Source organism: Pleurodeles waltl, chromosome 8, assembly GCF_031143425.1.
Source record: "Pleurodeles waltl isolate 20211129_DDA chromosome 8, aPleWal1.hap1.20221129, whole genome shotgun sequence".
Taxonomy (NCBI): Eukaryota; Metazoa; Chordata; class Amphibia; order Caudata; family Salamandridae; genus Pleurodeles; species Pleurodeles waltl.
The window spans coordinates 1,410,612,910-1,410,639,897 of NC_090447.1; positions in this window are offsets into that span (position 1 = coordinate 1,410,612,910).

The following is a 26,988-nucleotide window of genomic DNA, read 5'->3' on the forward strand; positions in this document are numbered from 1 at the left end:
ACCTTTCTGTGGGTCTTGGAATGGAGGCTGCCTTCTGCACATAATTCTGGAGGAGGCTGCACCGTGGAGATGAGTTGCGTGACGTTCAACCAGACCCCTTTAAATGTGGTCAGTGTTGTCTTGTGGTGTGGGTTTTTATGCAATGCTGCTCCACAGGAGGGCGAGGCGTATGTCTGACAGCATGACTGTGAACAGTGTACCAGTGCACTGTGCCACAATCTCTTCCTGTCCATGTGATTATCTGTCACTAAGGCCCTGTGACCCTGTGCCTTTCAGTCAACGTATCCTAAAGACAATGAGCAAATAAGAATCTATTTATTTCTTCTCTGGTATCTCCCTCCCACGTTTTCCTAATTGCAGGTGTGCATGAAAGTCTCCCACGTCTGCTTACCTTCTCACGCCAGCCTTCCCACATCTCTCATTAGCTCACATTGTTTCCAATTTGTCTTGTGAGTATGACAGACTTCTCAGACTGAATGTACAATTTATGAATTCCTGATATCCAAAGCTGTCTGATCAATAATGGGATTCACTATTTGCGTGTAGTACTATCGGAGTGAAATAAATATGCAGAGTGTGTTGGGTCCAAGAGGGAAACTACATGCAGGGAGAAAATTAGTCAATGTCTTAAATCAGTAGTTTCAGATTAGAGAGTAAAATGTCAGTACGTCTTTGAGATCATTGTTAATAAATCAGGAGTGTGCCTGCACTGTCTAACAACATTACGAAATAGCTCAGCGACCAATGCATCTTCTGTTGAGATTTGCACAATCCGTAGTCGGTGTGTGAAATTTAGCATAAATGGCCAATGGACATATTTAGCTTGACTGGCCAGTGGACCTACAGATATGTGGAAACATTAAAGGTAGGGTTGAAGTGACTTCATTTCTTCTGCTCTTAAATTAATCTGTGAGGACTAGAAATTTCAGTTACCTTACAGACACTGCTGTCTGCTCAGTGTTGTTTTTCTGGTGTGTCTATAGTTTCAGGAAGTTTATTTTCCGTGGGTTAAGTTTTGATGGAGGTGAAACTTCAAATGTTCTTTAAAGCTTCTGCTACAGATGCCAGAATGTCTTGCACCACAAGTCGATCTTTATCAATAAAGTCGAAAAGTCTTTTTGTTTAGTTATGTGGCTCAGAGGTTATTATTTCCTGTGACCATTTTGTTTTTCCTGGTTGTTTTCACAAATATTTTAGGTGGGTTCTCCCAGAGCGAAATAATCAATACTTTATCACATTTATGGAGGCCACAGTTTTCCTTTCATGTATTCTTTTCTAACACTGTTTCTCTGGGGGTACCCTATAATATGTAGGATATTATGCTGGATCCTGGTAAACTTAGCATAGGTGGGACACCCAGTTTAAATAGCCTTCCATTGTAAGACTGCATAGGAAGAACATTGATCCAGCATTTACAAGGATCTTCTACCACGAGAGACTAATTGCTGGCTTCTGAATGACCTTTTTGGACAATAGGAAGGATCACAAATCATAGACATTATCCTTCAACCTATTGTTACTTGTATGTCTCTTCTGGAGATTCCTCCCTTGCTTACATTATCCACGTGAAATAAACTTGTGCTTATCATTTTAGGATTGGAGATAGCTGGAACAATCAGCTTGAATGCTAAGATTAATTAGCAAAGATCCATAGACTCCAAGAATCTCTCTTGACCGAACACACTGGTTCATAGCCTCCTGAAGCCTTTGTTGCTTCTTCTCTAGACTGACTGAGTTCTCACTCTGTTATTGTTCTCATTGTAAGCTCCAACATGGTTTTGCATGCCTGACTCAGTTCTCCCCCTACCACTAGAATTGAAAGATTTCTGCCAACTCTTTCGAGATCCAAACTCCTATTTTTCTGGTGCAGGACTCTCAAAAGTGTTGCAAACCTTGTAGAATAGTTCTGTTCATCACATTTTAGAACTGGGTGGTATGTGTGGTGTTTGTGTCTCGTTGTGAGTATTCAACACACCAGACAGTGGAAGATTCTGGGATGGGAGGACCCGAGGTATCCACCTTCTGAGGTTGATTACCCTTAAGTTGGATATGCTCTTCATATATTATTAATGTTATTATTATTATAGGCCACAGTAAGTCAAAGATGATTGAAAAGTGTACTGGTTGCATCAAAGGTAAAGTCTTAACTGTTCTTGTAAATGGTGATAACGTAGGTGCTTCAGTGGTAGGTGTGGAGACTATCATTTGAATAGGAGTTAAGAAGAAAGCAACTCTGAATGATAGAAACAGAGTGAAATGCGACTTGGGTGTCCTAAAGTGTCGGACTCAACTAGTTGCATGGGTTTTAAAGAGACTATGCATAATGCGAGTCACCTGTACAAATGCGACAAGCAAGCAAATGAGTGTCCATATTAGTAATGATAATTCCATAATGGATAGTGTATTAGGTTGCATTGTATTGTAGCTGCGTTTATGCAGCACTGACATCACTGTAAAAGCACCCACTTTTACATTTGTGGATGGATAGCATGTTACTTTGTGAATGTTATGTATGGCTGCCTGTATGTCAATCATTTCGCCTGTATGTGTAGTGTTTTGATGGCTTGTGTGAATACTGTAGTTGCGTTCTTTTCATCAATTCTTTTGCTGCACCTTAGTCTGAATTTAAAGACAAATGAGTGAGAAATAGGAAGTTTAAGCATTGGATGCTAGTATGCTGCTCGCCAGTGTGTGTGTGTGCAATGTGATCTATGTTAGAAGTTTTTTGGTATCATGTGTGTATGGCAGAGACGTATCAAATGACGTTACAGCATACATGTAGTAGTGCTCACACATTATTTTTTGCAAAAACTGTGAGAATAGATGCAGTCACACAGTGATAATCCTACCACTTTTGTGGTGTCTCTAGCACACAGTTTAAATCACATTGAATATGGGGATTGGAGAGGTGCCAAGCATTAAAATGTGCTATCTTTGTGAGCTAGAGTCTTGCATCAGCTATGGTACATACTCTAAAGTCCTCAAATAACTATGACATGTCTAACCCATGAGAATGGGCTTTATGCAACCAACAATGTTATATGCTATGAGAAGTCCACCCAGGAGCGGCAGGGAGCATCCTATAGCAACAGGCATAATACCACAGCTAAAGCATATCTGTATTGAGTCTTCCCAAGAGCAACACAGTGCAACCCATATGAATGGGCAGTACAGAACTAACCATGGTATATGTTTTGAGTAGTCCACCCAGCATTAACAGGGAGCAACTGAGAGGAATGGACTCATCCAAAAAGCCAAGGTATCTGATTTGCAGACTATTGCTAGTAGCTGCAGAGAAGAAACACAGCCATAGTATATATATTCCCTTGTGTAAGTCCTGGGAGCAATCCATAGTAATGGTCACTATACTGCCATTCTTAGTACATGCAATGAGGAGAACACTGAATGCATTGTTACTCCACTAAGGAGAATAAGGAACCCACCCCTGAGTGACAGAGGAGCAACTCCAATGAAGCCACTGTTAAACCCCCAGGGAGTATTACCAGTAGGCTTGAGCAAAATTTAAATTATGCAGACATAATTCATGTAGTTTCAGGAATTACACAAACATATTTCCAACAGCAAAAGAAGATGAGTGCTTTATGCCATCTCTCCGTGGTAGAAACAATAAGAACTGGCAAAATCAGTAGTCAATAAGAGCTAATGGCTTTGTTAAGCTGTTTTAGCCATGTTGTACACCAGCATGGCAGCTGGCCAGCGTGGCTGAAAATTAGGATAAAATAATCGCTATGGCATGGCTAGCATTGGATGTGTCATGACACTTTTGGTTCTGGCATGATGGGTGCAGGCAAACATCAATGTGGGAGTGGGGAGGGGGCGAGACAAGCAAGCAACATCGTGAGAGGGAGTTGGGGCAAGCAGCAGTGCTTAATAGTAGTGGGAAGGATGGGGCAGGCAAGCAACAATGTGGGCAGAGGCGTGAGGGACGGAGCAAGCTCAACATGGGAAGGGGCAGGAGGGGCAGGCAGTCAACTATGTGGATGAGGCAAGCAACAATGCAGAGCGGAACAGGAGGGGGAGATGACTTGCAAACATATGCACTTTTAGGGCGTGCTGCAAGTAAGAGAAACAAGTACCTTCAAAAGTGAAAGCAGTAATAGGAGACAGAGGAAGGAAGCACCACTTGGACCGTGCTCCAGGTAGGGACAAAAACAAGAAAGGGAAGAGAAGCCAGCATGTGCTAACCAAAGAGAAGCAAGGAAATGAGACTGATGAAGCCATCCAATGCTAAGAAAGAGGTAGGCCCTAAGCACCCTGTAAGAAAAAAAAATACATTGTCTTAGGCGCAACCTAAAAATTGATATATGTATCAAAATCCTGGAACCATTCAGTTTTTGAAACTAAAAAAAATTCAATCTCTTAATGTGAGATATGTCAAAAAGGCCCAGCAAATTGCAAAATGTTCCCCTATTGGAATAGGTTAACACATTTTGAACAATAATACAAATATCAGGCCCTGTAACATTATTTAGTTTAATTTGTAGGGTCAATGGATCTCACATAGGCAACAAATCAATAGCATCAGCAGCAAAAGATGATATTTAAGAGATGATGATAATGCATATTATATAGAGAGTCACATAGGCTACAACCTTACTTAAAAACAATTCTACAATTAGACCAGAGACACCAACACAAAAACTTCATAGCAAAGGTATCAGCTATGTTGGATACCGAATCAGGTAAATTTTGGAAATCTGAACGTCAATATTAAAGTGTTATAGGCTGATGCCAAGGACAATCACTGTAGTTAAAGGTGCTTTGACTTGTAGGCCCAAGCCACAGATGAAGGCCTATAACGAGGGCAAGGTCCTTTAAAAACATTTCATAGCCTGAGGAAGAAGATCATTCCACCACCTGAGAGTAGAATGTTCTAAATTAAAAAAGGAGAAACGGCAAGACGAATGTTGGAATGCTGGAGTAGAAAGTGTATCAGCCACTCCACTTCCTTCAATAGAGCTTTTAACATTCCAATGTTCTAATAAAAATACATTATTCATCTTTTTCCTTGCTATCCTTACAATGCACTTCAACTTGAGTGTACTTAACCCATGTTGCTACCTTAATGTGAACGTCCCCCCCTCTGTAGTTTCCCCTCATATGTTTTTCCCTGCTGTGGTTATTTTTTGACCCTTTGTTCTGCCTCCTTTCTGATTCTTGCTACACTTTAAATGTAGTACTCTTGCTTGTCCCATCCTGCTTTCAGTACATTAACTGACCCAGTTTTCATCCCAGTCCCGCTGAACCCTTTTCTTTTCTCCTGCAGTGTGAACTTCCTCTTCCTTTGGAGCCTGAGTTGCCAAAGTTGTTGATTGGCATTCTATTTTTCTTCTATCGCTTTAAATAGTAGAAGGACTTGCAGCTGCATCCAGTGACTGGGAGTATTTATTTTATTTCCTTTGGAGTTTTATGATTAATTTGAAATTTTTTCTTAATGATTAACGTCATTCTGTTCATCATTTCCATTAAATTAGGTCATGCAAATTAACCATTTTAAGAACAAATTAGCATGTCACAGGAGAATCAAAAATAGAAAACATCTTCTACTGTCAGTAGAAAGGAACAGGAAACAGCCTCTACAATTATGCCTTTACCACACTACCAAGCAATGCCTTTACCACACAGCCTTTAACACACAGGTAAGTATTGGTGCTTTTACCATGCATGCCTTTACCAGGCAGAGTGAATATTGGTAAGGTTGTATATGGTAGGCATGTGTGTGTGTATATCTATATATATACCTATATACAGGTATATATTCACTGAAAAAAACAAAGGTTAGAGGGACGCTATACTTAGGCTCACATTCCAAGCGTACAAAACCAAAACCTTGCACCGTTGCCATGCACAGTTTTTTCCTAAACATTTTTACTGCAAATATTACATTGATATTATCAAGGATGTTGTCAAAGATGTCATGTGTGCCTTATTTTGTGGGGTAATTAGCAGTGCATGGCTAGGGCGGGGGTTATAGTTACCTCAGGGCACGAGTTATAGTTACTTGAGGTAACTCTAACTGTAACTGCTGAATTTCTATGGTTTTGTACACTTGAAATGTGAGCCTAACTATAACATTCCTCTAACCTTTGTTTTTTTCAGTGAATTTCATTTTTTTTTTTACATATAGTAATTTTCATTACACTACTTTAATCCAACCACTGCCCTTTAAGCACCCAAACTTGCACCATGCACGGCCTTCACCCGTTGTCAGAGTACCTTGATTTGATTCCCTCAGGAGCAGAAGATAAATCCCCAGACCCAACCCAGACTACTCACAACGAAATCGAATCTCCGTATTGAGCACTCTGGAAGGGGAATGGGATTCAGAGAGACTGCCTCAGAGAGGATGTTTTGTCAAATACTCAGTCTGCCACTTCACGTCTTGTCTGACTGGATAACGGCCCCTGAAATATCACATTCACAATTACTAGGGACACAACATTATCTGTTACTATACTTTCTTATTAATTTACAATTAATTCTCTCTGACTTTCAATATTATACTCACTCACCCTGAGCTCCCTGAGGTTTTGCTTCTCTCTGTCCATGTAAATGTTTATTATGGATATACCAATGAACTTTGTGGAATAGTTCTTTATGTAACATGAAGAGTTGTTTGCTGCTTGGCTCATGTGATACGATTTTCAGTTCTGAATACGTTTTCTTAATACGTTCTTAATATGCTGTTGTCTCGCTATTTATATATATATATATATATATATATATGTAGTTAATTGTTATTTTATAGTTGCATTAGTCGAGGTAAAGAATTCCTCTTGACTGTCTTTGAATTATAGTTGTTATCACAAAAGTAGCTTGCGTGCTTGATACAAACAATGCGTGTTGAACTTCCAGTTGAAGTCTTCTTACGTTCGTTGTTATATATCTGTGACTAGATTAGCGGTTTGTTGTTTAAATATCTTAATGTCCTTCAAATGTTTTTTGACTGTCCTTCTCAACCAAAAATTTGTTAAAGCACTCAAAGACTTTCTGAATCAGTTAACGCCTCTTCTCCATGAACTATTAATATCTGCTGATAACTTGTTTTCTGCAAAACTGCATGCAAAGTCTAGTTTTTCCTCACAAAAACGTTTACCTCAAAAGACGCGCTGTCTCTGCACATCTGGTTCCTGTCAGATCACAGTTGATGTGCAAAGCTCTCAAACGGTGTGTGCGTATCCTAGCAACTAGCTGAATGCAACACTAGAACTACAACTTAACCTTCAGGCTTCTTGTCAGCCATCTTGGATCCATTTCTTTGGCCTTTTCTTTGTAAATAACGCAACACAACTTGGCAAACCTTCTTTCAACTAGGACATCTCTGTCTCCACCGAGGATACTTCCTTGCCTGCATTCTCATTGCTTTTCTCGGACTTTTCACTGTTACTGCATGGCAGGTTTGAAGGGTCGTGACACCTGTGCACAGGGGAGGTTTCCCGCAAAACCTGGCCTGCAGCCAGACCCAGCAGCCAACTCCTCTTAACCACTCAACCCCATGTTGTACACGGGCCTTTGACCGGGCACGGCACAAGTTGGCCGAGGTCTCTCTGGGGGTGAGAATAGATGTGAAAGGGTGTATCTAGGGTTACAGTGGCTGTCAGATTGTCTGTGTGGGTGTGAGAGTGCGTACATCAGTGTTTTAGTGGGTGCGTCAGTGTGTACGGAGGTCTCTGAGTGGGTGCATGACAGTGTGAGTGGGTCTGTGAGTGGGTGCTTGAGTGTCTGAGTGAGTGTGAGTGGGTGCATAAGTGTCTGGATGGAAGACATTGATTGAAGGAGAGAAAGAGAAAAAGAAAGTGAGAGGGAAAGAGGTAGAGGTTTTTTAGGCTTTAATATCTCATATAGTTAGAATGAGATAGTTGTGTTCAATTTAAAATAAAAAAATGCATTTATTATTTTAAATAAAATATTTTTTTATAAAAATAAAAAAATGGTTACGATCCCAGCTGGACTCAAACCCCCAAAGCTCAGTGTGATGGTCTAGTGACCTCCACACTGAGCTACAGCAGTTTCGTATTTTAAAATTGTTTTTCTTAGCCCTTTTTGGGGTTTTTGGGACCACGCAGGAACCCTTAAAGGATCCCCAGAGTCCCCTTAAATGTATTTATGTTTTTTTTGTTGTTTTAAAAAATATATTTGTAATAAAATGCCCTTTATGGGCTACCTGACACTGCAGGGGAATCCTTAAAGTGCAGGAAGGAGCCGGCCCTAGGGGGGTGGCAGTCCCCAGGGCCATCAAAGGCTCCAAGAGGGGGGCCGCGTGACCCCACTCCAATGTGAAGATAGCCCTGGGGGTGGTGGTTCTCAGGGCCTGGGGGGCCCGAAACGGACCCCCTTTCAATTGTTTTTTGTTTGCTATGGGGGGTGGTGGTCCCTGCGGCATGGGGGCCATGGGCTCCCCGCATATATGTATATAGATGCCCCGGGGTGATGGCCCCCGGGCTTGGGGTCTCATAGGGACCCCCTTTGTTTTTTGTAAAGATTTGCTCTCGGGGGTGGTGGTCCCCAGGGCACAGGGGGGTGCGCAGCCCCTACTTAAAATTCAGTATAGCCCCGGGGTGGTGGTCCCAAGGGCTAATGGGGGTCCCAAGAGGTACCCCCTTTTCTTTTTTTTAAAATATTTGCCCTGGCGGGTGGTGGTTCCTGGGGTGTTGGGGGGCCACAGGCTCCCACGCATATCATGTGTTAAACGCCCCGGGGAGGTGGCAATCCCCAGGGCAGCAGGGTGGCACGCACCCCCCAGCATATACATTAGAAGCCCCGGTAGGTGGCGGTCCCCGGGGAACTGGAAGGAGAACAGAAGGCCCCCCTTGCATTTCTAAACAAACGCCCCCGGGACTCGGCCCACTCGGGGACTTCATGATAACAAAGCGTGGGAGCCCTGTAATTCATTTTTCTTTTCTGTTATGGCAGATCCGCTGTGGATCAGACCATAAAATAAAAATAAGAAGGCTTTTTAGGTCCGGTGGGGGAGTCCCTTCGGGGCCCCACCACCAGAGCTAAGGGGTCAGAGAGTTCGTACCCTGGCCCCTTTTTGTATTGTTTTATATATTTTTTTCTGGGACTCGGCTGAAGCTGAGTCCCAAGATGGCTGACAACACTTCTGTTGTGTTATCAGCCAATCAGATATCTGCACGAGATAGGGAGGGGTCGCAAATCCGTTGCACCCCTATATATACAAATTTGGATTTTCTTAATTTCTCAAAAACTACTGAATGGATTTACAGCACATAACAAAAAGGGCTCTTTTTGGTGTAATTCTGTCCAGTGGTTTTTGCGCTATCGCTGTTCAATTTTTCCTAAAGGACTTAACATTGGAAAAGCTCTAATTTTCACCCCACATTTATCATGGCCCCCACTTAATGGATCACATCACCCCGAAATTTTCCAGACAGCCGCTCACGTGACTGTTGAATGTTTGGTGAAAATTTTGTGAAGAATCATCAAGCGGCGCCAAAGATATAGGCAAGCAAAAAACAGCTTTTACTATAGAAACTAGGTCCTAACTACAACTACTTACTCGTGACCACCGGTAGGCAATATCTCTCTCTCTATATATATATATATATATATATACATATACATATATATATATATATATATATATATATATATATATATATATATATATGTGTGTATATAAATATATATATATATATATATAAATATATATACCTATACACATATATATATATTCACACCCAAAAAATCAAAGGTTACAGGGACGTTATGGTTAGGATCAGAATTTACATCCACAAAACCATAGATATTTTGCTGTCATACTTTGAGTTATTTCAAGTAACTATAACTCATGCCCCAAGGTAACTCGTGCCCCCGCCGTGCAGTTTTCAGTACAATAATTTTACTTCAAATGTTGCAATTATATTATCAATGATGTCATAGAAGATGCAATTACTGATGTAATATGTGGGGCAATTAGCAGTGCAAGCATTGTGCCACTTTTGTAAACATGGCACAGCATTTTTGGCCTTCCAACGCCACATTAACATAAAAAATGATGTGGCTTTGCAGTTGCGCTAAGCCCTCTTAAATCTGGGCCTACGGCTCACAATTTATGTATATCTGGCTGTCGGGTTCACAGAACGTCCGCTGGAGTTCCGTAAACACGCTACTTCAAATATGAGAGCAATCTCATTGGTTGTGAGGGCCTTTATTACTATCAGCAATTTTGCTCCTGCGGGAGGGAGGATCTATCCCCACACTCTAAATTAACCCCACCATGCACAGTATCGTCGGCGATGATGTAATTTCAGATATTACTGTGATGTTATCAATGAAATTAGCAATCTTGTTATGAGTGATGCAATGTGGGAGGTAATTGGAAATTCATAGCGAGGGTGCAAGTTATAGTTAATTTAGAGCAGTGATACGCAAAGTGTGGCCTGAACTTTACATTTGGCCCTTTGTTGAACATCAGCTATGGGCTTCTGTTTAATCTTTAATCGACTGAGCACTAAAGTTCAAAACAATGGTAACCAAATGTGTACGTATGTTCTTAGTCCTAAATTAATTTAAGGGAAAAGAAGGACAGAATACACCCTGCACCACTTGTTTTAAGAAGTACTGCCATGTTTAAGGCATCCTGCAAGAAATTACAAATATGATAGTTTCTTTTTCATAATTCAAAAACGTATTTCTCTGGTGTGGAAGTTTTTCACTTTAGTACATTAGATTGTATCATTGCATTGAGTGGCATTTAGTAAGAGAGAGAGTTTTCAAACATAAAACATTCATTCCCTCCCTTCATCTCTGAGGACAATGGCATTTGTTGACCATCAGACAAGCCAGTGGTCACGTGCACCCTCTACGTGGCGTGGCTTATTGTTATGCATCACAAAAGTATTGTCTGTTAAATGAAACACAATATGTTTTTGTAGAGTGCACACCATGAACCCATTTACTTTAATGCCCTCTCATATGGGACAATGAAGAAAAAGGAGGCAAGGTAAGAAAAAGTAATTGCCTAGGATTACACAATTCAAACAAGGAGGGAAGCCAGGATTGATCCCAGGTTTTTTCAGGTTTCACATTCTGCATTACAGGCACTAGATGATTAATTCTTTCCCTAAAAGTTATTGTTTTGTTTTTAGTTCTTGGCGTTGGTGCACAAGGTTTGAGTGTGGGAGGCAGGAAGAAGTGAAGGCACATTAAGGCTTGGCTCGCTTTGTCCTGCAGGATCCAAGAGAACATTGAGCTGAACCAGCAAATGCTTCGAACTTGGCTTCATGGGTTCACCAACCTCTATAACATACTGATAATTGAGGGGGCTGAGACAGAGGAAGGGCATTTTTTTAACAAATGATTTGGTGAAGCAGGGATACCAGCAGCACAGTGCAAGACTCCTTGTTTTAAAGTCCATAACTTTCTCACTACCCCATTTTCTTCTGTTTGGTTACAGTACTTTCACATAAGTTCTTCCTATCTCTGGAAAGAAAGAGCAAATATGTTAAAGTGAATGCCCAAGATCACACAGTTTGCTCCAGGTAAGGCCTGGATAAATATAAATCATGTATTCCGGTTCCATAATTCCCATTTTGCTGATTGTACAAAAAGCAGGGTATGAATGTTTCCAATAAGGAGGCACAGGGGACTTATTCCACCAAAGAAATGCCACTGTTTTGTAGAACCTGCCCAGACTTTTAAAACGTTCTCAATCAACATATTTTGGCAAAGTGGTAAAGCTAGAATGAAATGTCCAATTTCTAGAGTCATGGCTAAAACGTTGCCATTGAACCATGTTTAGCAGTGGACAATGAGTATTAGCGCGGCCCTATCTATGTGAATTAGTCACCTTGTTGGGGTGTCTTTGTTAACAATTTTGTTATAGCACTCTTTACCTAAGCTAAGCACATTTTCAAGCAGTTTTAATGTTTAGAGATAAGATACAAAGTTGATAAGAAGATTGTGAGGCATACGATTCTACTTCATTACAATTCAGTAATCAAGTTACTTTCTTTGTGTTCTTGACTTGCCGAAGTTAGCAGAGAAGGCTTACTCCAGGGCGCCGTAAAGGGACAGCACCTCAAATACAGCTTAACACAATATTATCCAACCTTTTTATTCTGGAGAGCAGAGGCTTAATTCAGAGAGCTAAATAACTCCACAAATCACAGCCCACACCATGTACATGCTTCGCTTCCCCTAAGCCCACCCAGGACACCCACTATACACTCATTGGGGGGGCAGAAGGGAAACCCCCAACCCCCGACTGCCCCGCCATCCCTCCACATGCTGTGGGAGCCGGCATTGCGCCAGTCCGGAGAGAGCAGCTATATCTGCTGCCCCCACCAGGTGGGAGTAATCTGTTGATCTGTTTCGCTACCCGCGTAGTGCAGGCAGGGAAATAGATCAAAAGTCTGCTCCCAGCCAGCGGCGCTGTGTCTCGGGGGTGCGCTCCCCGGGACACAACATGTGAACCTACCCCAGGGGATGCGGTAACCCTCGGCAATAGAAGGCTCTAATGTGTCTGAGGTTTCTTTGGTACTCACAATGTGAGTGTTTTGTTATGGTCCCATTGTAGTGTATTTATACTTTGACAGAGACGTTCAGGGAAATACATCACAACTTTATGTAAGAATGCTAGAGGATCTAATCAAGAACACAGGAAATAGTTACTTAAGGCAAGAACATAAATGCTCGTTACAATGTTTATCCTGCTGGCTCTCATACACAGAATAAAAAAAAAAGTTGAGGGAGTGTTCTGTTGTTCATTGGTGGGGTGAGTTCATGGTTTGGCCACCTCTGATAAAACTGCTGCTTTGTTGTAACAAGAACAAATAATGTAATTGCTCTTGTGATTGCATTTTAATGCAGCGTCAGATGCTGGCTTGGTTACTCTGTGCAGGAGGTTCCAGCTCACCTAATGTCCCATCGTGTGATATAGGCAGGATGTCCACTACACAAATGGTATTGTATGGTGAATGCAATTTTATGCCACTGACCAAATGCTAAATAAAAACAAAAACAACAACTCTTTATTAAACAAGGAGGCCATCTTTCTCTTCCTACGGCACAGGGGGTTGGGAATATCCCACAGCAAGGAAAGAAAAATGCTCAACATCTGAAGCATCCTCTCAGCCATTTTCGATTCTGCTGCACAAATTAGCATTGGCAGAGTGGAGATGTTATAAAATATTTTCATATAATCGGTGTCTTCCCACAGAAATGTAAAATTCTGGCTGCACCCAACTCTTGGATCGATCCACTTTTTTTTGATTTTTTGAGAATGTTAACAGCTCTTGTTGGAGCGACAAATAAAGAGGTTTGTAATAAGCAACTTTGCCTCTGATTACAATTTAATTTCCTTCAGACACTTCAGGCTGAAAGAACCAGGGGGGAATACAGCATTCTCCTAAGTTTGTATGGTCAGAGCCTTACTTTAAGGCTCTGTCCGTGACTGATGCGCAAATAACATAGCTTCCCAGGTGCAGCTGAGAAATTACTGAAGACATGGGGTTTGGTGCTGCTCACCCTTTTGCACGAATTGCAACCCACTCAGATTTAAGCATGCCAGAATGGGGAATAACACATTAACCACACATCTCTCTGTTTCCCATTCCATGGGTCACAAGCACTACGTGGGTGATATCTGACCATCCAGTCTGCACCAGTTTTGTCCCGGTGGAGGACAACTCCACCAGTGTGTGCAAACTGCATCTTGATAGCAAGAGTGAGGCAAGCACAACCTACTGTTTCTACCTGGCTGGACATTTGTAAGCCATTTAAGGTCACATCATCTTAAATTTGAGCATATTGATAATGCTGTGCCCCAGCACCAGTGTGCCTGCTGCCAGCGTACCTGGTGTACAGCACCGTTTGTGGCAGTTTCACAGCGGGACATACATCAATGCAATTTTAGCGCACGCTGTTTGCCTATGAAGAATGGTTGTGGAAGAGTGGTGGGTGGCTTTTTGTGGGTTTTGTGTTCTTTGCAGAGGACACCAATGGCCCGCAGCCACATCTGGGTCGTGGCCCTCCTCAAAATAAAAAAGATGCTGCCCACCACTGTTCCATAGCAACTAGGAAAAGTAACACCAGCATTTTTCTTTGCTATTGAGTGTCATCCCTACTATTTTTCTTTATGGGGTGAACCCCTTACCATTGCTCCTTCTCACTGCCCTGTTGTGGCCCTTTGCCGCATGCCTCTGCCACGTTGCTTGTATACCCAGTGCAGACAGTGAAATACCATTCAGCATGAAGAATGCGACACAAGGCCGCATACCTGTGAAACCTATCCAAGACACAAGATGACCCGTTGGCCACAAACCAAAGATTCTATGGTGTATACATTCAAAGATGAGTGCATGGTACTTCAAGAATTATTCAAGTTCAGTAGTTTACATTCATTCATTTATCCTTTATGCTGGAGAGCGCCTGGGGTACTCAGTGAAACCCTGTGTTCTGTTAAGTATGTGTCATGCAGCCCCATTTTACCATTGTGGACCAAGCTTCTGTATGATACACCATGTTGTTTAGTGCATAATGTGTATTAAGGTGCACTGAAACTACTCTAAACATCCTTCCTTCAAATAAATTCTTCAGCGCCTAACTTAATTTGCTGACTAAATTACTTGCTCAGTACCATAACACAACTATCATTCTTTGCAGTAAACAAAACTCTCTGGTCCAGGGTGTGAAAGGATACCAGGGAATGCAGCAAGACCAACAGAACACCTTCTCCTCCATCAGTGAGGTCCAAATGGCCACCTGTCAACTTAACCAAAGGGCTTTCATCACCAAAAGGGGTGAAAGGCCTAACTGAAACCCACGGAGGCTACAATGAATGTTAAAGAAATAACAGTCTTCCTATTAGGTTCTACTCATAACCTACACAAAGAACGAGTCACTGGTGTACATCTTAAACACAACCTTTGCCATTCATGTACATTTCCACATATATTATTAGAGTCCAAACTTATCTGCTACGCTGACCACCAGGGAAACACACAGTCCAACAATTACTCCCCAAGAGCACCTTGCTATGCATGGGAAGAGTTCATTTTACCCCAAGCTAGTACCAGTTCGACACTGAGACAAACAGCGTGCACTTTAAGAAAGATGTTGTTAAAACCAGACATTGCCTCATCTCAGGAGCTACCTGCTGAGTAGCACATGTGCTGAAAATGTACTGTAAGCACTCTTCTAATTGTGGAACAACTTTAAATTGGGCATGCGCTGTGCCCATAAACAAGGACATCAATTTCTTGGCTCTTCTGTTGAACATATGTTGTTGACTGCTCTGTTAGTCATTCCAGCCTCTATAGTTTTAGGAGACTGGATTATGTCCCAGTTAAACCTGGTTTTACGCATGCGCATATCTCTAGCACAACATCCTGTTTTAATTCATTGAATTGTGACTTACAAAGTATTCTAAATAGCACATACCTTATTTTAGTAACTTGTAAATTGAAATATTTCCTTTTTAGAAAGCACTTCAAAGGATGAACTGTTGCCTAATATTAGGATGGCTTTTTCAGGGCGTGCAGTTAAGGGACAATTGAGCTCTTCGCAAATGGGAAAACCAAGGTTTCATGGTCACCAGCGCTCAGGAGATGCAGTGCCAAGACCTTTTGTGGTTACAGAGCGAGTTGCAAAATCACTAGGTTTGCAATTTCAAAATGTTTTTTACATTGTACCAAAGCCCTTTTTAAATGTGAAAAGTCTTTTTGACTCACGTAAGGGCTTCTGCGACCCTTTCCAACTTGCAGATTTGAAAAGGTATGCATCAACGATTTGGACTGTAACTGCAGTTGCAAATCACTGATCCGCTACCAACGATTGAGTTGGGGTGGTAAATGATTCATGGGGGGGAGAAGCTGTCCCTATGGGCTAGGTTCACCTCTGGGTATCATGTTGGCGACCTTGGGGGACCAGGCAATGGTCCAGGCAAAAATGAGAAACAATTTTTTATTTAAGCGCGGTGCCTGCACCTTCAATGAACACAGGATGCTTTAGAAAAACGTTTCCTGTCTGGGACGCAAATGCAAATGCTGCCCCTTCCATGCCCCCACCTTTGTATTTGCAGTCAAAGACAGGAAGTAATAAACGGTTACCTGCCTTATTAATATTCATGAGGTAGGTCATTTTGCAACCCCCTGTGAATGGACAGTTGCAATATGTTCTATTAGTACATACACCCAATTGGAAAACGGTAGGGGCCATATGTACGAACACTTTTCCCATAGACACAGAATGGGTAAAAACCTTTGCTACATCTGGCCCTAGGTGAGCAAATTGCATGTCCTGCTTTGCGAATGGCCTTATCTACATGTAGCCCTAAATCTGCAACAGAAAGGTGGGCTCAAGTAAGTGTCATTGACTCTCTGGGTATACATGGATGAGCAGTCACAAAAATACTTCCCAATGAAGTTGTGTGAGGTGATACGTAATAAAATAACAATACAGCATACATGTGCAACCAAGGGCTGTGCGTTCAGAACACATTCACACACACACGCACACCCGCCCCCCCCCACACACACAAACACATGGGTATATGTGTGTGTACATATTTACTGAAAAAATGCAGTTAAAGTTAGGTTAGTATTGGTTTTAACACCTTAGCACAGGCTTAAACGTTTCATAAATTTATATAAAACACAGTTAGAGTATAGTTATGAATATAAAGTAAAACTGAAAAAACTGTTATCGTTAGCTCCTCAGTCCATAACGTCAAAACAGCCATGCAAACAATAACTTGGACATCAAAAGCAAAGCTCATGACTGCACCCTTGATGTTACCGATATAATTACAAAAGTCATAAATTGCAAGTCAAATTACATAGCCTGTGACCAGTAATACTGTCAGTGAGACAAACATGAATATAATATGAATTACTGGCCTGAGTATGTGTTGTTATTTGAAGACGTGCTTTTAAGTGTTGTTACTTATGGGCAGAAATATTGTGAGGTGTGCGAGTTATGGTTTGCATGGCTGTTTTGCAGATTGTGGATTGTTGAGCTAATCATAACTGTTTTAGGTTTCAATTCATCTTTATAAGTTATGTGCACAACTCAGGGGTTTGGAAAACTGGACTACAACACCAGGAACAAATGCAGAAACAGTGCATGACTGGTGAGTTAAAACGAGGTTATGATTACGCGAGCAGCATTTGAAGTAGTGGATCTGGCTATAATTTTATGAAAACTCACAAATGACTCATGAGTTCCCCTAAGGCAGTGTGTAGCAGGGTTGGCTGTTGGCATGGAGGAGATGGGCTGCAGGGCCTGGTGGGAAACCCGTGCCCAACTCTCATTACACATGACCTAAGTCTTTGCAGGGTCTGGAAATTAAAAACCTCACAAAAAAACTGTGAAAATCACTGAAAAAAACACGTTTAAAACTGAGGTTTTGTTCTTGCTCAAATGTGACAAATTACTGAAATACATCAGTTATGGTTGCCAATGCACACAACACATACAGAGCCACCTGCCATGCTGAAAACACCAATTTGCCAATGACGCACCTACAGTGAAAAGAGGCATCACGAGACAGAGATGTATGAAATTCACATTACTTGCTTTGACACAATTACACAAAGTTCTGACACAATTACGTTAAATTATGTATAATTTCACAATATGTAAATCCACAATTGTTCGCTATATTTTAGCGGTATGTACTTCCTCGTGTCACTTTTTGATACTAGGATGCATTGTCTGCTAAAAAGGAAAGTAGATCACACAATTGCCGCTAGTGTTCTGTTGTTCCCCAGTTTTGCAAATGGCCAATTTCACTATAATATTTTACAGCGAATAGTACGCAGATACAAAGTGGTATAATGGCATGAGTATGGGAATTTTGTGTAACAAGCCTTACATGAAATTTCCAAAATTACACACATTTTAGTTAGCGTGAATTAAAGTTCACCCAATGGTTAGTCACGTCTATCTTAAAGTCAATCATAGTTGCAGAACCACATGTAATAAACACTGAAATTTGCTAGTTATGGTTCTGTGAGCTAATTATAACTTGTGCAACCGTCATGCACTGCTTTTTATCTAATATATTACACCACTCATAACATGGTATATGACATCATTGATGACATCACTGATCACATCTCATAGATCATTGATGACATCCCTGGTGATATCACTGATGGCTTGATTAATGATATTGCTGTTGGTATTTGTTTTGATTTTTCTGACGATGTCAATGACAAATTTGGCTAATTACATTTAATGTATTATGAGCAAAACCTATTTTGGTAATACATTATTTGGATTATTTTGTGACTGTATGATTTATTAGTAACAAGTACATTTTTATTGCATTTGAAATTTTATTTTGCCACAAAAATTTGTTTTTTATTCAATTAAATGGGTACATGATCCTCTTTTTTGTGATTATATAGTATGATAGTAAAATCATTTGTGTGGGTACTTTCAGGGTTAAATCCATTTTATTGTATTGTTTAAAATAAACAGTGCAACATAGTAGCCTCACCTGCATGCAGTGTCCTGTGAGATAAACATGGAAAAAGAGAGAACAAACTGGGAAGGGTGGCAAGCTGGGAGGAAGGGGGCAAAGGAAGTATGTGGCTAAGAGAGACTATCTTGGAAACGACAATATGGATTAAGCTTGACAACATCCTTCATAGAGAAATGCGATGGTTTCAGACCCGGCTGGTCATAGCACTCTTCAGTTTGGGGCTGGAAGAGTTTGTGGCTGTGTTGTGTTCAGGCTGAATGAAACGTAGAATTCACAAGTAGGTGGGACAAGAGAGCTCTTGGAAGTCCTGGGCCAAGGTCCCCAGGTTTTATCGAATTGTGGTAGATTTTGGTCAACCATTGGCATCAGTTTCTCCAAATCCAGGAGCTCCCAGAGCTTATGCTGCCAATCCAGCCTTGTCAGTGTCTTATCTGTGCTCCATTTGGACAAGATAGTCTGGCCGCATAGAGGGCAACGGTAATAGTCCTCCTTTTAGCGAAGCGTAGGAGATAAGTCAGTGTGTTGGGAAGGCCCAGTAAGATATAACTGGAAAATCTAGGTAGGTCAGTCTCATGCATCTCATTAATATCCGTCAGGACATCTGTCCAGTAACGTTGTAATTTAGGGCAATGGCAGTGAACGTGTGTCAATGTACTTGAGTGTCGACACTGCCTCCAGCATCTATCATCCCCGCTGTGTTTCCAATTAGCTGTCATAGCTGGCTTATTTTACCAGTAATGTGTAATTTTAAGTAATGTCTTCTTTCCCGAGGTGCCACAGGCAGACGTGCATGGCCTGTGCAATTTATTGGTCCACTCATCAGGGGTAAAGCGGTGCTCCATTCCAGTTCCCACAGCTGTTGTGCTGGTGATTTAATGGTTGCTGGTGGGGTGTTGAGGAGGGCTTAGATGTCAGGCAGGAGACCATTGTCCTTGTGTCGGATAAGGTGCCATTTCTCATATGGTGTCAGCGGCAGACTGGCGTGCAGATGAATACGTGGTGGAGTAACCCAGTGTCCTATAGCCACATATTGCCAGTGTGCATTTGAACTAAGACCACAGTTAGACTGGATTTGTGCAAATTCCATAAGCCCATTATGATCAAACAAGTTGCCCACCCTCTTGCAATTGGCTTCCTGCAATGACAGGAATGCTGCTTTCTGCAAAGCTGGTGGAGAATCCAGGTTCCTGACTATAATTGTCTGTGGTGATATGCAAGTGGATAATTTTCTTGTCGGCTGTACCTTGTCCCATGTTCCTACTTTCACCCTTACAACAAGGGAGATACAAACCCCTGGTGGTGAACACGATTTGGGGAGCCACAGGGTTGTCCAAATGTGTATCCCAGCCACTAACTGATCCATAAAGCACCAAAGTTACTAAGTGCTTGGCCTATTCCATTCTACCATATATCTAAGTTGCGCTGCTTGGTAGTAATGCAGCAAATGCAGGACTCCCAGGACGTCCTCCATCATTGCAAGATGCACCTTCTTTTTTACCATCCCAGATGTAGTCCTCAAGTTAATGTCGTAATTTACCAAGGACATGAGGGGGACGCTGCAGTGGTATGGTCTGCATTACATTGAGTATTTTCGGCAAAAGGGTCATCTAGACCACTGCTAATTTACCCAACCAGGAGATAGGCCCTCCCTTCCATGATCGGAGGTCAGTGCGGGCAGTGGGGAGCAGTGTGGAGTTGTTCCATTACGCCATATGCTCTAGTGTTGAGTGTATCTGTATGCCCAAATATATGACCCCTTGAATTGCCCATTGAAAGGGAAAGAGTCATTGTAGCTGTAGTTGACCCCCCTGTGAAATGGTAAGATTGAGAGTTTGTGATTTCTGAAGGTTTACAGAGGCCCTCCAAAGGCTTTGAGTTCCTACATGAGTGGGGGGGGAGAAGCGCTGTGTGATAGCAATCATAACATTGTCGGCATACAGAGCCAGTTTATGCTCCTGGTGCCCCATGGTGATGCCCGCTATAAGGGGTTTCCTATGGATCGGTTCAGCAAACGGATCCATGTAGAGGGCAAAAAGCAACAGGGAGAGAGGACACCACTGTCTGGTGCCACGTGCTTTGATGAAGGATTGCAATGATATTCCATTCACTCTGATGAGGCTTGGGATTGCTGTATCTACATCATATCCATTGTTGGAACATAGCTCCAAGTCCGGCATTAATTAATACCAATAGAAGATATGGCCAGTGCACCCTGTCAAATGCCATTTTGGCATCCACCGAAAGCAGGAGTGCTGGTATGCTGGAGCAGTGATTTCTGTCTATTAGATATAGCAAGCATTTAGGGCCATATGTACGAACACATTTTCCCATTGACACAGAATGGGAAAAACCCTTTGCTACATCTGGCCCTTAGTGTTGTCACTACAGCCCATCTCTGGTTCAAAACCTGCTTGGTACGGGTGAACCAGACCCTGCATATAGGGAGCCAGGCGGGCTATTAGAATACTAGTAAAGATCTTAGCATTGACATTTAATAGTAAATTTGAAGGATATGAGGAACAGAGTTCTCCTGCTTCGGAAGTACAGTGATGGTGACCTCCATCATAGTGCCTATGAGTGAGCCAGTTGTGCTAAAATAATTATAAAAGTGGGCAAGAAATGGGGACAATTGGGTGGAAAACGTCCTGTAAAAGTCAGGCGCATATCCACCCTCGCCCGAAACCTTGCCCAGTTGCAGATGGGTGATAGCTGCGAGAACCTCAGCTGGGAGAATATTGCATTTCAGCTGCAGGGCATCGCTTATGCGGATGGATTCCATAGGTGCATGCCTTAGGTATGCTTTGGTGTCCCCAAGTCCAGTGCCTCTGCTGAGTACAGGGCAGAGTAGGAGTGTTCAAACTCCTGGGCTATTAGCTCATCTTGTGATCCTGTGACCCTGCTACCCTTCATTTTCTGTTATTTTCTGTTTAAGCACCCAAGAGCACAGTTTATGAACCAGGAGGCACCCTGCCTTATTACCCCTGTGTAATATTGTTGTTTAGTGCATGGAGTGCATATTTAGCCTTCTCTATATCCAGGGATTTGGGCTGTTTTCGGGCTATCGTGAGTTGGCGCAGAACTTTATGGGAGCCAGATCATTTATGCGCCTCTTCTAATTCCCTCACCTGCCTCTATAGCCTGTGTCACTTATCTTTGAAACTACCCCTTAGTTCAGCCTCCAATGTATCCAATAAGAGGCAGCAGGAGTGTCTGGTGTGTCATTGGTGCTAAGGAAGGCAGTGATTGCTTCTTTAATTTGAGTTAATGTTGAGTCGTATGTCAATAGTTTATGATTAAGGCACAATGTACCAAAGAGCGATCACGGACCTGGAGTGTGATGGTAATGGATGCGTGGTCAGAGAGAGCGGCAATGCTGATGTTGACCAGTGTGGTGACCACTGTAAGATGGGGAGACGTCAAAAAGTGGTCTATCTGACGTCTGGTGGGCTGCGAAGTATGCGTAGTCTTTCTCTGCCGGATTGCGCATTCGCCACACGTCCTCTAGCCTCACTTCGATCAACCATTGCAGGACTGTCTCTGTAAATGCTCCTCTCTGTCCTGTTCTCTGAGCTGAGCAGTCTAGGAGAGCATCTGGCACAAAGTTGAAGTCACCCCCAAAAATAATGTTCCCATCAGGGGTAGCCAGCACCCTAACCACAGCATCCACGAGAAAAGCCTACTGAAGCTCATTCGGAGCATAAAGGTTTGCAAGTTTAAATGTGTATGCGTTTACTGATATTCGCAAAATGCAACCTGGTACGTCTGCTTGTGTTTGTATGACCCACCTGGGAACACATGGCCAAGAGGACTGCCACACCCACCCGTTTTCCAGGACCAGAGGAGAAGTGTTGGTGGTCAAAGTAACGGGACTGCATGCGTTTCCAGTCAGGCTTAAGGAGGTGAGTTTCTGGTATGAGACAGATGTCACAGTTGGAGCCCCTGAGCATGGAAAGGAGGGCTATGCACTTTACCGGAGCATTGAGGCCCTGGACATTCAAGCTGAGTATTCTAACCATGTGTGAAAATGCATGATGTAGCCAGCATTGCCCGTGAGGGGCAAATTCCCTTACATCCACCCTGTTGGGCTGTGCCAGTCATGATATCAAAGGGCATGTGTCCTGTAACAGTTCAACTGGAGTGCTCCTCTTCATGGAGCCTTTTGAAGAATGTGAAGGGGGGTCATTCTGATGGTGTGGGGTTGTCTTCTCACAGTAGCCAGTAAGAGAGTGGGGCTCTTCCACCCTATGTTAGGGAGCCTCAAGGATAAGAGGATAGGGCAATCAGAGATTCATAACCCTGAGATGTGAGGAGATCCCAGAGGTGTCAGTGTTCAGGCAGGGCGTCTAGGGTAATGAGCCCAGATGGATCCTTGGGTCCTCAATTATTTTTATTGTCCATTGAAGTGTCCTCAAGCTGGCATAGTATGGCTGTTCTCTCTTTGTGGCTTTTGGTTTCAGTAGGCTTGCTAGTCTGTTTTTTCTTTGACCATGAGGTGTACCATGACCTCCTGGACGAGTGCGATGAGTCCTGGGATTTCAAGGGTTTGGAACATTCTTCTTGTGAGGCCTCCATGTCCAGCACCAAGCATGCCTCCACCAGGGTGAGAATGTTGTGTGTTTTATTGTTCCATGGAAAAATGAGCTTGAAGGAAATAGCCCCATTTATATCGGACCCCTTTCATCTACAAAAATGCAGTGGCTGGCCAAAGTGCTCGGCACTGCTGCTGAGTGATAGCTGGCAGTTCTTGGAACAACCATACTTTCGCTCCTTGATTGACATGACTATATTCCAATTGCGTACCACAGACATAATGGCTTCTGTTTGGCGCTAATGGTATAAGGAGGTCAAAATATCCTGAGTCATGCCAGAAGACCCACTCTGTGTGTGTGCACTAGAACAGTGTCTCTGTGTGCGAGATCCAGGGCAGCATGTCGCAAGAGGCGAATAACATAATCTTCCAGTTTCCTGGAGACCACCTGAAGAGGGACATCTTTAATTCTAATGTTGGATCTGCACAATCTGTTCTCAAGATCCTCTAGGTGGTATTGCAGCTCTTCTTTCTTGTCACGCAGCTCCAACAGCTTGTGGCGATGGGCATCGACCTCCCCATCTCTTGTGGCATTGGTTTGCTCCAAAGTGGTCACTCTGTTGTCCAGATCCCCCAGGTCTCTCCTGACTTCCATGACATCCACTGTCATTTTCTGCTTAAGCACTGCTCTGTTGTCTCTCAACAGACCAAATAGTTTTTCCAAAAAATCACGAGTGACAGGGACCTACTCCTCCATTACGTGTTCTCCAGCTGTCATATTGTGGACTGTCAAGGTAGCAGTGGCATCTTGCTGCTCATCAGATTTCTTGGTGAGGGGTCTGGTGAGCATGTCTTTCAGTGAATTGTCCTTTTTTGTGTAGGGGTGGCCATGATGGTGCCAGGTCAGCCCCAAGAGGAAATGTGGGTGTCAATATGGTTTCAGGGGCCACAATAGCCCACCACGCCTCAAGGCCACTAGGTGTCTGGACAATTAATATTAGCACTGGAGCTCAGTCTGGCAGCAGCAGAAGGCCCGAAGTCCCACTTGAGCAGGCAATGAGGCAAGTGCCTCTGCAGTGTGCGTAGCATTAGTGCTTTGCACCGGGTCCACCCACCTCATCAGGCCAACAGCAAGTGCCCCAGAGGCACTTCATCCACAGCTCTGTCTCACAGCCCAAGCATCTAAGTCAGGGTGTGGGTACTGGCCTTGATGTGCTCTGCCGTGTCCCACATCACTCCCAGCAGACCTTTCACAGTCCGCTCACCCCGTTTCCTTGATCGCATGGGGACAGGATGCTTAAGCGCTCAACTCCATCCACTGTCAAGCCAGGCCACCTCTATAGTGGGTGCTGTGCCGCCTGGCACCCCCACAGAGAGTAGTGGCTTCAGTGTACCATGGTGGCCGCCATTTAAACCTCTTCGAGCCTCACCGCCCTAAAGGGCCTTCTGCACTGGTGGTCGTGCTGATAGAACCCCTGCCAGCACCTTCTGATGCAGTATGGTCCCATGAGGGGGACCGCTTTTTTGGATGGACCTGATCCATCCCACTGCCACAACTGCTGCCGCCAGAGGCCAATGCAACCCCAGCAGCATTCTCTGACCTGACGTTAGTGCATGTAGCCCCCAGCAGTCCGGTTATGGTGAGCGCTCCACTCTTGACTGGGGGGGCAGGTGCTCATTAAAGGTAGGTACACCGAGGCTCACCTTATCAGGGTTGCCCGATGCAGGGGCTCGTGGAGGCTACCATCTTTGGCACTGTGGTGACATCACAGCCCAGGCCTGGAGATGTGAGTATGGACACTTGTGGCCGTCACCAGCACTCAAAACTGGCACCAATTGCATTTGGTGTTTCTCCTCCGAATTGTGGTACCACGGCCATGCTCTGGTAGTGTCCAAACCCACCATTCTGCAAGTGTCTTAGGAGGAGCTACTCAGCGTCATCTTGGACACAGCCCCTCCTGAGAGTGCTTTTATATTTGCATATGTTCATCTTAATGTATGCTACTTACTAATATAACATATATTGCCATATTGTATTGCGTGTGGGACTTTGACTCTATTACTCAATGCATGGATGTATGCTATTAGTGAAATATTTATATTTATATTGCACAGAAGTGTTTCTAATTCATGGAGTGTGTGTTGTAGTATGGTATTTGGGTGTTTTTAACAAGGGTTGAGTGTTTTTGTGATATTTACTTTTTATATGATGGTGAATGTGTGCTACTGAGGCAGTTTTTTAAGGTTGTTTGCCTCACAGTGGCTTTTAATAGTGGTGGTCTTTCACAATGTTGTTGCATGCACATTAAAACAATGTTTTTATGCATTTTTAATGTATCAATATGAAGGAGAGTTATATATTTTTGTTAGATTACACAGTGTTTTTACATGATGTGTTCAAAAACATTATATGGATCAATAGTTTTGGATATTTGTACAATTAATAACATCAATTCTAGTAGTGAAACATTTACTAAATGATGTCTTTAAAGCAAATATGTTAAGATTAAATGAGCAAATTATTGGTATCACTGGAAGATGTCATCAGTTATGTCATCAAATATGTCATTTGAGATATGGGGCCAGATGTGCGAAACGTTTTGCGATTCGCAAACGGCAAAATTTGCCGTTTGCGAGTCGCAAAGCGCGTATCCCAATGCAGAAATGCATTTTGCGAGTCGTTACCGACTCGCAAAATGCATTTCAGACTCGCAAATAGGAAGGGGTGTTCCCTTCCTATTTGCGAGTCGCATTGGGATGCAATACCATTTGCGACCGCATATGCGGTCGCAAATGGCATCGCAGTTACCATCCACTTCAAGTGGATGGTAACCCAATCGCAAATTGGAAGGGGTCCCCATGGGACCCCTTCCAGTTTGTGATTGCACCCAAAAATATTTTTTCAGGGCAGGGAGTGGTCCTAGGGACCACTCCCTGCCCTGAAAAATCCGAAACTAAAGGTTTCGGTTTTTTTTTGTAGTGCAGCTCGTTTTCCCTTAGGGAAAACGGGCTACACTTCAAAAAAAAAAAAAACTGCTTTATTGACAAGCAGGTCGCTAACATGGAGGCCTGCTGACGTCAGCAGGCCTCCATGTTAGCGAGTGCCCATACTTGCAATGGGGCCGCAATTTGCGACCCACCTCATGAATATTCATGAGGTGGGTCATTGCGACCCCATTGCGAGTTGCAGTCGGTGTCTGAGACACCGTACTGCATAGCAATTTGCGACTTGCAAATTGCGAGTCGCAGGGACTCGCAATTTGCAAGTCGCAAATTGCTTTTTTCGTACATCTGGCCCATGATTAGTGATATAATTTAAAAGGTCATGAGTTATGTAATATGTCATAAACAGTGCATTATGTGGTGCTAGTTGTGATTAGGTAACTGAATTATTTATCGCAAATTTCAGTGTTTTTAAGCCTGTTCTGCAACCATAAATGGACTTTTACAGTTTTTTAGTTTTTTTTTAGGGAATTTCTGTTTTTTTAAAAACCTACAACATGTTTTTCTAAGCAAAGCTAATCATAACTTCACTTTAATTTTTGTTTTTAGTGAGTTTCTTGTTTTTACATTTTTTTTCCACATGAAAAATTGTTTGGACCTCAACCTCTGTATCTGTTTACTATCAATGGCTGCGCACAGCCTTTGGTAGTGCATAGTAAGGACTCGCTGCAGGCTCTGTACAAAACCTGTTGTGAGCATCTTACATTTCTGTGCTTAGTATTTAGCCATGTGAAGTACAGATTGAATTCACAGCATGACATTTACCATGCTCCTGTACCCTGCCTCTACCATGGGCTGTCCAGCTAGATCTTGTTTCAAAGCAACTGCTGGCAGCCAAACACCACCATTCATGGAATTTAGCCATTCAAAGAGTGGTGGGCTGCAGTGAGGCCTGGCTTCTCTCCACCCTCCAAAGGGGACTGACCCACACTGAGCACTGCCTTTGGCTAAGAGTAATGGGGGTGGCCCTGCAAACCATCCC